This window comes from Protopterus annectens, chromosome 3.part0 (genome assembly GCF_019279795.1).
Source record: "Protopterus annectens isolate FY-2018-M chromosome 3.part0, PAN1.0, whole genome shotgun sequence".
Lineage (NCBI taxonomy): Eukaryota > Metazoa > Chordata > Ceratodontiformes > Protopteridae > Protopterus > Protopterus annectens.
Window position 1 is genome coordinate 999605875 of NC_056731.1, and position 14054 is coordinate 999619928.

The following is a 14054-nucleotide window of genomic DNA, read 5'->3' on the forward strand; positions in this document are numbered from 1 at the left end:
TTAGTCCTGTTTCTAGCAGGATTGCTCAGTGCATTATGAGCAGCAACTCAAACACAGATGCAGTGCTAAAATGAAAAGAAGGCTCCAGGTTGTGCCACTACAGTGATCTCTCCTGTGAAAATCACATGCAAATGCAGCAATCCTGTGGCACTTTTAATGAAAATTAGCCACATATACTTCTCTGAAATATTTCATCAGTATCGGAAGAGCGTGGCAGAGTGATTCAAAGACAAGCACTGCTATTCTACTCAAGGAACATAACAAGAAAATATACACTATCCCCGGGATTCATGAAGCTTGGCGCAAGGCTGGCATTAGGCTTGCGCTGACCGTGTGGCGTGAAGATGGAGCAGTAGCGCCAAATGCATAGTAATGAAGGCGCACTGCCGATACAGCCACGTGCACAGGAAAGGAGCACGAGTGCATAGGGCGTGTCGAAGTGCCGCATGGAGGCATGGAAATGGCAGCTGTCGATGTGCAACCTAAAATGCTTGCATATAACAAGTTGCAAGATAGTAACCACGTCAGTGTCCCTGGATACTGAAACGTATGCAAAGCATGCAAGAAAGTACCTGCGAACACAAAGTGACGAAGCAAACACAAATGCATGGTAGGGAATAACGGGTCCCTATCCCGCGAACAAATAACATGGAAGACCGTGTGGCCATAGTCCAACGCAGTGTAGATAGCCATACCAAGTGGAAGTGAAACGCATCATATGTTAGCGATCCGCCAGTAGGTACGTCCAGCTCAATGGTGAGGGTCACCAGCTGACCCATAATTTGAGGGAGGGTACACAGCTGGGCAGATGTGTCCATAACAAAATACATGAGAAATATAGATATCTAGCAACCATATGTCCGAATTATATCCCACAAGGCATGTAATAGTCACATACAAAAGGTATGTCCGCATTTCACATACCAAACGTGATAGGAAATAGAATAAGCATGTAAACGAAACAGAAGGAGCATACAAACAGCCACAACAATAAGGACACATGTAGGCTGAAAGGAACAGTATTATCCGTACCATCGACTAGGATTATCACCTGTCCCACTTTGCGAGCAACAGTCCCTCTTTGGGCAGTTGTGTCCTGACAAAAACCTGTAACAATGGCAAATGTTCAGAGATTATAGGACAAAATTATTCCCTATACGTTATGTAATAGTTGCATTAAACAGGTTTTCTGTATCTAAATTACATAAATGTTATAAGAAACAGAATAAGCAACTGAACTGCTACAAGAATAAGCTTTTATATAGGCAAGACGTCTAAGTTCTATCCTGTGTACTGATCGTGGGTATGTGTCGGCCTGTAAAATGTGATGTGTGTACCAAAAATGTCCCACTTTGGCCAATTGAAAAGGTGGCAACCCTACCATCGACTGTGGGGAGGCGTTGTCCACTACAGTCGGATATGTGTATGGAATATATCCCATCCTGGACATAGGAAAAGGTGTCATCCTACCAATGAGTACAACAGGCCGCCAAAATCCGGAAGTCAGCGGTACAAGCCGAACTTGTCAGGATGTGTCACAGTCGAACGGGTAGTACCCGGGTGTACCAAACATGTAATGAAAGTGAAGTATGGGCGTGTACCTATGTGCGTGAGGTATAGCATGTGGAAAGCAAACATGGCAGGGTAGTCCACACAACCATACAGGTACCAGACACATGTAGGGCATTCAATGTGTTACTTTGGTCGTGTCATGGGCCAACAACCAAAGCAGTGATGTATGGGGTGTGAGGAATCTGTGTGTGTAGGGTGGATGGGTAATGGTACAATCCTCCAAGGCGATACTGTGTCGTATGCAGAATAGGTGAACCGGAGGTGTATGAGGGAGCAGCGGGTGAAGCTGAAAGAAACACAAACATGTATAAACAGCTGAAATACAAGCAGACAGGCCATACTGTAGAACACAATCCCACAAATAGATGAATATTGAAATGTGCGATACAAATGTATAGATATGTCACCGGCACATACCCACAGATTGGTCCTGATGGAACTGGCCATAAGAAATGCAACACACCTGGATGGAACTGGCCATAACAAATGCAACACACCTGGATGCATAATGGACTACCCAGCATCCCCTCCATATCTCACAACCCGCTCACGTACCTGAACGTCCACCAAATCCAGCCGTACTTGGCCTACTGGTTTGGTGCAGCCATAGCTACACATAGTGTCCACTACGCATATGTAGTAGGTAGTGTCACCCTAGGCGGTTGCAGGATTGCACACGACCTCAGCACATTTTCATAACTCCAAAACGATGTTCGGTATTCCTCTTGTGAATCGGTACAATTTTTGGATATCCCTCATGGGATACGTAACCTGTGTAAACATTAGAATGGAAGACACGAAGTCCAGTCCTGTAGATATCTGGACAGAAGTTGGAATGTGCATTAGAGGTGCACAACACTGTTCAGCCCTAAGTGGTCATGCATAACCTACTACCCAGGATCAAACACTTGCCCGTGACGCACGTGTCCCGACACGAATAAGCGGAAATATATTGCACACATTCGCATAGTGGCAAATGGTATAAGGGTGATGAAGGCACTGACGTAAACAGGATAACCCTGAGCTACTGTGTGAGGGGCACTTAATGTGTGTGTGTAGGTGTGACCGACCATACCTGTCAACCTCTGAGAGCAAGATATCTGGACAAAGCCGTGAATAAAAGTATACCTGTCAACCACTGAGAGCAAGATATCTGGACAAAGCCATGAATAAAAGTGGGACATAGGCCCAAAAGTATGGACAATTTGTAAAGATTGCTCTTAGAAACTTAGAAAGTTGATAGAATAACAGTTTGTACATTGGCATTAATTTCCTGAAGAGTATGAAGTCTGAAACTCAGCTGTCTGTCATTATGTTCTGACTTCAGTCTTTAATGACTAGCTACTGATTTGCCAGAAAACAACAGTGTATTACAGAGGTCCGTACATATTTACAGTAACAAACCTTCACATTTGTTTACTGTACTACTGCATACCTGTAGTTAATTCATGTCCAAAATAATAATCCTCATATGAATGCATACAGGAAATAGTCAAATGTGAATGGGAACACCCCTCACTGTGGATTATGTATTGTAACCACCCCCACCCATATTATGTATTGCCAACATAAAAAGCTGCTGACAGGTGCCGAAAGACCTGTGTCTGTAAACATAGGTAAACCTCTATAAAATGGACAAATTCTGTCCATGTGCTTCGTCTGACATTTGAATTCGGTCAGGGCAGTTCCGTTCTCCAGGTGGACAAGCCTAAACCCAGATCACCACATGAACACCCTGACAATCAAAGACTTTTATGTGCCAGGACTATAAGCCTTGGAGTTCTGCATATCCTTGGAGTGATTAAATATGCAGCTTGGGTCAAGAGCAGTAGGGAATAAGGAATGTGTAATATGTAGTACCGTGTTTTTCCCAGCAGGAGAATGGATGCCTGTGCTGTAAGTGAAGTGGTGAGGCATATGTTAATGTAGCTATGTACTATGGGTATGCATATAAATGAGTCAGAACACCAATAGTATAGTGGTTACAGCATCCGGCCAACGTGAATGCAGTCCCAGGTCAACTACGACTACAGCACATATGAGTTAATGAATGCGCGTGTGCTGTAAAGACATTTAAATATGTAAAGGTGAACGTGTGTTTCACATCTGTCCGTTAACCGGATTACAGATATTGTACTGGTATCATCACAATAAAGAAAGCCCACGTAAGCACAAAGACTTAGTAAATATATGTAACCCACAATAAGGATATGCAAGTGCGCCTGCGCGTGTGTAATCTCCTCACAGCATAGCAAACGAATGCTGTTTTCTACACGTTTATTTATATATCTATATATGGATATATATATATTTGTATATAGATATATATCCACAGACAAACTAAATAAATATATGAAATAAAGAATGTACAGATATATATATATATATATATATATATATATATACACACACAATTACATTAATCGATATATACATAACAAACATATAAACATTTGTCCTTGTAGATATAACACATGTACATAAATAGGTTACATCATAGCTATTATGGATAGACATACAGACATGCAAGAAAGGTAAATACACTGCTGCTTTCCAAACCATTGCCCAGAAAGTACTAGTGTGCCAAATCTGCAAATTCTACTCTTTAAACATGGATATAGGTGTCCTTTGCAGGACCCCAGAAATTGTGATTCTTTACAGGCATCGTCCTGTAATGATTGCTGCAAAGAAGTGTCATCCGCAACTACAATATAGCTGTACATGCAACAGTAGCTTGTGTAAGTGTAATAACACATGGGTTGACAGAATGTATGACATATGTCCCGATACGCGGAGATTGGATAGTGCTTAGAAGTGTCTTCATACTTTATTATCGCTCACATTAAATATGCCTTATGACTACTGTGGAGGGGTGTCAGGTATGAGAATCATGGGTATGCAATAATGGGCCTAGGTTCACAGGTGTTGGTTGGCACAGATTTATTAGGTCGACCCCATGGGAGTGATTAATATTCCTATGTGGGTATAGCACACGCCATTACCTTCCAAAAATGAAGAACCCATCTACTGGATATTGTGTAAACCATTGGGGGAAGATGTAGGGACTTATATCAGTGTCATGTAAGCGATTATCATGGACGTACATGCGTACAAATAAGATGGTAACCACACCTCTCAACCTTTCAGAATAAGACATCTGGACAAAGGCATATTTAAATAAGTACAAATAGGGATTATTTTAAATATTCCTCTGACAAAATTAGAACGTTGATAGAATAATGGATAATTCATTAGTATGAATGTTTTGAGGGTTATTAGTTATAAACTACTAATGTCCGTCATTATTATCTAACCTCACAGTCCTTAATGACCTGCCACTAATTTACCAGAAAGGCACAATATTATAACAAAAAGGAACAACATTATAAGTCTAAGTTCGGGACATTTACCCAAAATGTGTACAGTTGAGAGGTATGAAGGTAACTCTGTCCTAAATAAATGTACAGAACTAGTGATATCAGGTGGACAGGTGTGAAGAAAGACGTGATGACAAATGACAAAACATGTATAAGTCAAAAGCATGTACCTCGATAAATGTGAATGAATACATATGCCCTGTGATAGTCAATGGAGAAGGTTAATAGAAACAAAATAAATGTGACCCTCAGGGTGTTATGCAGTGTCCCTGATACAGTGTTCATTCTCCCACACTCGCATGTGAGTTCTGCCACTGACGGAAAGCGCAAATACCAGTGAACACATAAGGTAGATGATAGCATAATATGTTTTGATTAGCACCTGTTGGCTTTTGTGAGGAACAGAACACTCTTGGCGGGTGTGTCCTGCAAAAGGAATGTAATGGCATCTGGCCTGTGATTTCTTCTTGTGTGTAGTGGTGTAATAAAATGATATATCTTGTATCAGAAACAGATACATGTTATAGGAAACAGTATTATCGACTATACTACTACAAGAAAAATCTGAAGGTATGAAAAGCGCTGAAGTAGTCAGTTTAGTATTGACCGCAGGTATGTGTTGACATGTCAAATGTCACAGCTGTATATATAGCACCTATAGGGCTGTCACCGTTACAAATGATGAAAGTGGGAGCTGCTTTGTAGAAAAGTCAGACGTAGCAGGTCAAAACATACCTACAGCCATGCATACTCCACAAATAGACATATTAGCACACAGCAAAGCTTAGGCTAGGAATCATGGAGCCTTGGCCGGTGTGTACGAGTAGAGGAAGAGTACAGCAAGGCAAGATGTCTGCCGAGCTATTCAGCAATATCCTGTAGGGGCGTGTAAGACAGCCCCTAAAATGAACGTTGTACGGACAATGTTAGGATATGCAAATTACCCCATTTGTAGGTGAAAGCTATGCAAATGATGCAAATCTGCGATACATGAAACAGTAAGCTGTCCGTGCAAGAGTAGAGTTATGTGCAGAAATGTACTCGGATGTTAACCAAGTTACGTTCTGCAAGTAGCTAAACGGAGCAATGTCAGCTGCAAATAAAGGATGAATTCAGTTGAAGAAGCATGCCAATGGCCAAATATAAGGCCAGGGGCATATTTTTCCATTGGAAATTAATAGAACTCTATTTGTCCTCCCCCGATCTCCGGTGTGTAAGCGTAGCGCAGCGGTGCGAAAACTTGCTGCGCTTTTAAAACAAGAAAAATATTTAAAATACACATAGAAATTGTAATTTTAGTTAACAGTTAGTTTGCCATGCAGGTGAATGGCAAGCTGAAGACAAGATGGCTACTGAGTACTGGTTGCTATGTGTGGAAGCACTCTGTCACAGATGTAACCAAGCATTAGTGGGCAATCCGATGCAATTGAGGCTGAGGATAGTGAATCACAATTTGTCATGCCATATGGGCCAAGCCACTACAGTGGAAGAGTAGGTTAAGGGGACTATCAGAGTAGAAGATAGGTGACATCATGAGTGTGTATGTATAAAACACTGTAATCCTATCGGAGCAATGTGTCACACGTTTGCTGTCAGTTACTCATCAGTGGAAGAGGCGTGTTATGATTTATCCTAGGTACAGTCAGAAAACTGATGGTGTACGCCATGGATATCACTGAAGTTTCTTGCAAACCTGCTAACAGTGTGTTCATGCCTGTGTGCGCCTGTAAGCCCGAGTAAGCATGTGTGCGCGCATGTCAGCCTGCGTGTGCGCGTTGAACGAGTAAGCTAGTGTAAGAATGTTGAAGCCTGTGTAATGTCGTGTAAGCCAGTGTATGCATTTGTAAGCATGTATAAATCTGTACTACACACATAACACACGTACTGCACACTCTGAAACACATGCTGCCAATACTACACACGTCAGTCAAATGGCACATGGATGGATAATAAATCTTCAGAATCAACAGTGCTGTAAACTATACTACATTGATGGTCATAGCTGCAATGCATGATGCCTGCTTACATACACCTAGAAGGATATCACACTTTGTGTTAACAACATTTTAACATTAATACAGTGCTATAAAGCCACCCTGTGCATCAGCACCATGTTAGTCTGTTCCTGCATTAATGTTACACATTACAGGTGGTGGCACAGGTGTCATCATATGCACAGGGTATGGTGTTTCCTTTCCAGAGCCTGTCATTTAGCCATCCAATCAACATGTAAGTATGTGTGTGTGTGAGGGACAACAGTGTTTGCATGGCCCAATGATGATGCAATGTGTGTGTGCATGTGTTAGCCCTAGCTGTTTGTTTCATGTGTGTGTGTCTGCATGTACACAGTTTCAGCATGTGTCAGCCATATACAGGAGGTTGTGGGACAGTCACAGACCATACCTGCCAGGCTGTACAGATCGCCATTACTAGCCATGGACACCCCTCCATGCATTCAACAATATTCCAGTCCTGCACCTGTCAATGTATACACATACATTCTTGGGATCTGTATCACAACCTGTGGATAAACGGGAGCCAGTAATGTTAACCTGATTTGCATAGTAGTGTCAGTTAATACATAGTTATATGAGCCATACTCATCCTCCAAAGAACCACTGCTGACTGTTGCTGAGATGTGCACATGACCATTTAAAGGTGCTGTACTATCATTGTTGTCAATGTCCCTTGTAATACCCATCAACAAAATAACTGGTCACTGCGCAACTATAACCCAGGATCACGACAGAACACAGTATGTGCACTATCACAGAGCCATAGCAGATTTACATACATTAAAGGTGTTCACTAATAGATAATACAGCACATTCAATAGTGCTAATATCCACATACATATCAATATCTATCTACATTACATATATATAAATAGATACACACACACACACACACACACACACACACAAACACACTTGGCAGGGTTAGGATCAGAACACAGACCTAACTACCTTATCACACTACAGCATTACGCATGTACAGAACGCGCTACCATGATTACTAGATCACAGCATTCACACAGGCATACGTCTAGCTTGCTGGCATCAACATCAAAGGCAAAGACGCCGTACGGATTCTACGGAGAGTGAATAGTGTAAAAGCAATATACTGTTGTCATGCAGCGGGAAACTCTCACACACACATACACACATACACATACACACACACACACACACACACATATGTGGCAGGATTGGGATTAGAACACAGACCTAACTACCTTATCACACTACAGCATTACGCATTTACAGAACGCGCTACCGAGATTACTGAACACAGCGCTCCCAGAGGCATACTTCTAGGTGGGTGACATCATCCGCAAAGGCAAAGACGCCGATAGGGAATGTATGTGATGTGAGATGTCTGAAAGCATTACCATGTCCCCAGGCAGCTGGAAACACACACACACACACACACACACACACACACACACACACACACACACACACACACACACACACACTTGGCAGGGCTGGGAGTCGAACATAAACCTAACTACCTTATCACACTACAGCAATATGCTTTTACAGAATGCGCTACCGAGATTACTGAACACAGCACTCCCAGAGGCAGACTTCTAGGTGGGTGACATCATCCGCAAAGGCAAAGACGCCAATAGGGAATGTATGTGGTGTGAGATGTCTGAAAGCATTACCATGTCCCCAGGCAGCTGGAAACACACACACACACACACACACACACACACACACACACACACACACACACACACACACACACTTGGCAGGGCTGGGAGTCGAACATACACCTAACTACCTTATCACACTACAGCAATATGCTTTTACAGAATGCGCTACTGAGATTACTGAACACAGCACTCCCAGAGGCATACTTCTAGGTGGGTGACATCATCCGCAAAGGCAAAGACGCCGATAGGGAATGTATGTGGTGTGAGACTTCTAAAAGCATTACCGTGTCCCCAGGCAGCTGGAAACACACACACACACAGGCACACACTTGGCAGGGCTGGGAGTCGAACATACACCTAACTTCCTTATCACACTACAGCAATACGCATTTACAGAATACGCTACCGAGATTACTGAACACAGCACTCCCAGAGGCATACTTCTAGGTGGGTGACATCTTCCACAAAGGCAAGGACACCAATAGGGAATGTATAGAGAGTGAGCAGTCTGAAAGCATATTACTGTCCCAAGGTAGACGTAGACAAACACATGGCAGTGGTGTGATCGGGGCAACTAAATATCTACAGAGCACTACAACAACACTACATAGATATGGGACGTGCCACAGACAGTACACCCTGCAAGACAGTCAGCCAGTGTGTTCAATGTAGGCATCCATCATGACGTTGAAAATGGACATCTGTTGCCTGGGTGTCCACCATTGCTATACAGGATGTCAATGGCCATGCCCATACACAGAGGCACATCACCGACACAAGGTGTCACTGGCTATGCCCACACACTTAGTATCACACGTCCGTTTGGAATGTACTGTGTGTCCATCTACACAACGGCGTACTGGGCGTGCTCACACACTTAACAGTTGCAAAGGGCCGTCTTGCATGCACACGGATTCTAAACACGTAAGGGCGCAGTTTGGAATGTACTGTGTATCCAACTACACAATGGTGTACTGGGCATGCTCACACACTTAGCAGTTGCAAAGGGCCGTCTTGCTTGCACACGGATACTAAACACGGAAGGACACAGTATGGTATTACTGTCCCCATGTACATGAAGGCCACTCACATGTATTGACCAGTACACACTCAGGAGCCATCACAGATGTCTCAGGTGCAGATCACAGAGGCACACACCGCAGTCTACAATATAGCCTTCAGACATCACCATGTAGTTGGACCAGCAATACATCAACACAACACTGTGTGACTCATGACCAGTGGACTTTACATCGGTGTACAGCAACTGTGCAGACTACACATGTACTGACAGGGTTCCATCATGTGTTATGCATTGCAATGATACCACTGTACATAACCAGGTCGGCTCTACACATAACAGGGGCCTTGGGTCTTACACAGCTGTGACAAATGACTGTCGCTGTACACCAACGAACACACATGTTTGGATATGTCATACATGTAATTGCAGTGGATATGTGCATGGGCCACACACACAACACATATGTACATAGCATAGCTTTTGCTGTCCTCCATGCAGACAAGTGGCTACAGCAATCATACGCATGCAAATGGAAGGTGGGTCCATGGCTGTTGAATGCCAACAGTACATGAGGTAGCAATGTTGACCGAGGACACATTCCCTCTGTACTAGTTACCCATGACACCCATCATATCATACAACAGTCCATGTGTTATGTATGTCAACACACATGTCCACCGATTGCAATGCATACAAACATGGCTACATGACAGGCATGTAGGACCAACACACATGTACAAACTGTAGTGTGTATGCAGCTGCCATGCATGTGCAGTAGCTGATGTAAGTAACTCATCTGTGCCTAACTACAACATGCAGTTGCAATGCAGCCCCATTATTGACACCTGTATATGGTGACATACTGACAGTACGGTAGGATGTACATCAGGTATGGATGGATGTGTGTATGTAAAGTGGTGATCCACCTGTGTAGATGAATGTTCGCCGGGTACGGCTCACAGGTGTGTCACACGCCATCATACCATTACATGAGTAAACAGTACGCTATGTTACTGTTACCTGATGGTGAAGACATAAAACCTACACAGCGGTCAGGTGTTACCGACTGTACGTCACTTGACACCTGTAACACTTACATCCTCCCGTGTGCATATAGCAGCTCAATTGCCGGACATAGCGTTGGTACACATAATGTGGCCAATACTGCTGCATGTCTGTCAGACATATCATCATATAGCAGGAGTATCATTCACAGTACTGCCATGTGTGTTTGCATGTGTGACCATATATGCCACATATGGTGGAGAATACATCCCAATTGTGACACACCCCTGTACACTGTTGTAGACATCTGTATATACTGCAGTGTGGAAAGCATGATGTAGGCAGGTGTGGTGTGTGTATCGCACACATCAGCTATCCGTATGTGTATGACAGTTGTGGTCTCCACAGTGTGTGTGTGTGTGTGTGTGTGTGTGTGTGTGTGTGTGTGTGTGTGTGTGTATGTATGTATGGCTGTCTGGTGCACGGAGTGAGGGTGTATGCTACCATGCAGAACACACAGGATCCCAACCCCTCATGGTGATGCAGTCTACTACCCTGTTGATGCCATCGGTCTCAGCCATACTGGCTACCTGTACATGTCCCTTCTCTGTGTCGCGTCGTGTGGGTGCACAGTACTGTGAGGGTGATGACCACATAGGCAAGTGTCCTCACCTCAACACTATGGGGTGTGCGTTATAGTGTTGTCGACCCCGTGAGTGTGGGCATGTTCCTGTACTGTGACAGGGTATTACTGCTACACAGTGAGGCCTCATGCTATCAAGTGGCCTCTAATGTTATCATTGTCCAGACCACTGTGTACAACCCCTGCACCATGTCAACATACCTGTGATGTGACCTGGTATGGATGTCACGTCTCTAGCCACTGTAGCCTATTAAACTGCACACAGGCTGCTGGATCAGTATATGTGTGGACATCTGCGGTATGTCAGACTTTCCAGCTGTCTGGTTGAGGCTATGTATAGCATGCTGAGATTGCCATATGTGCCTGTGAGTACTCCACAGTTACACATGGGAGACTGCAAACACTGCTACCTGTAGGCACATGCAAGTAGACCATAAGGAGGGAACCAGGGCATCATTACCAACATGCTGTTACCGTTGTTACCGAGACACATAATGTGAACATATAACAATGCATGCTACACCTGTACTACATGGTTGTGCACATATAATAATGCATGCTATACCTGTACTACATGGTATGTCTGGTGCGTGTCAACAGTACACAACTAATGTAATATACATGTCTCTCACCATTCTTACACAACTAACGTAATATACACTTCCCTCACTAGTCGTACACAACTAATGTAATATACACATCTCACTATTCTGTTCACCCTGTGCATCAGACCATTTGAGCATGTCCCTGCACCGATGGTGTGGATGACAGGGATGCGGCACAGGCTTCATCATATGCACAGGGTGAAAATGTGTGCCAGGGGCATAGGCTGCACCAATGGGTGACATCATGTGTGTGGGTAAGGGCCGGTGATATGATTGGACATGTCTGTTTAGTATGCATGTGGGTGCTGTGGTGCCCTACAGATGTGTTTGCTGTGTGCATGTATGTGTGCACACAGTTCTGCCTTTTGTGAGGCCTACACAGAGGTATTATTGACAGCCCCAGATTGTACAGACCAGGTTGTACAGCTCACGTGTCCGGCCATGGCCACATGACCTGTGCCAGCCAGAGGTTGCACGGGCACTACCAGGCGGAGGTACAGATTGGCTACTGTCCGACAACATGTCCACTGGAACCGTGTCCCCACTGGAAACATCCAGGGCAACGTCCACGTGGCCTGCTGTGTCCTGGTGTGGACAGCGCAGCACCAGCTGCACTGCTACTGCTACCGGCACTATGGGAGCGGGCATGTGAGGTGGCATGTTCACGTCGACCTGCACTAGGTGGTTTAGCTGGCCTACGTCCACGTGGCCTATGCCTCACTCCTACCAGATGTTCCAGCACAGACAGCTCACGCTCGCGGATTGCCATGCCACGGTCAAGGATTCCAACCATGTCACCCAATCGCCTGTCCAGAACATCAGCAATCTGCTGTTGAGCATTTGCCAATGCCTGGATGTTGTCATTTAGGGTACGGATAGCAGCCCTCTGCAGTCTCTGCCCTTCTCTGTTCTGCCATTCAGCATGTGCCTGTGCCGCCATTACAGTCTGGAACATGTGTCTGGTGATACCAGCTGCTGCACTCTGTCCTGCAGGTGCATGTCTGCCAGAGGTCCTCCTACAAGCAGCACTGGCCACATGCCTGTGTGGCACATCTGCAGACATTACACTGACACCATGGTGTGGAGACACACCTTCTGTAGCCACCACACGTTCCTATTCCATACTAACAGACGCTGACTGTCCTTCCTCTATAGCCACTGGTGATGCGGTATGTGTTGGCAGCAGAACTGTGTGTGGGGAAGAGGGGGACATAGCTGGGATGACAACCATTGGCACAGATTCAGCCCTTGACATCCCTGCCTGTACCTCATGCATATGTTCATCACTGCTAGTATCTGTGGGGACACTAACATCAGATGGACCGCAGTAGGGTAGCGCACCTACATCACCTGTGAATGCAAAGAAGGACTCTAAATTACAATAGACACACACACACACACACACACACACACACACACACACACACACACACACACAAAGACAGACACACAGACACACACACACAGACACACACACACACAGACACACACACAGACACACACACAGACACACACAGAGACACACACACCATGCATGTGATTTGACAGATGGCATGCAGCATGCCTGTGATACAGCAGACAGCATGCAGCTCAGACATTAATAGTGTTAGTAAGCATACTCCCTGGGGTGCACAATACAGCAAGCAGGTGTCATATCAGTAGCCATGCAGTTCACACAATCATGGTAATATGCATGCATCCCCATGATACACCATGTGGACCAGAACAGGATAACAGTACACATGGCTGACGTGACCTTGACATGTAATCTGCTGACGTGTGCATTAACATGCATACATGTCTGACACAATGGTGTCCTGACATGTACAGTGTCGTAATGGTGTCCTGACATGTACAGTGTTGTAATGGCCATCACATTGCGGTGTTGTCTGTATGCCCTTCAGATAGAATGCATGTTTAGCAAATGTGCATGTGCATGGAAGGGTAGTGTGAGACGTCTACATTGCTCTACAGTGTGAAGTACAGACACTGTGCCATTGCATGGCATCATGAGGCATCTATATTGCTATACAGTGCAGAATATGTACACATTGCATAGCCATGACTGCATGCATACCCATGACATAACTGTGGATTGTGACCCACGATGCTGAGGTGTATACACACCAAACCATGCTGTGTCATGTGACAGGTCACTGGAGGACCT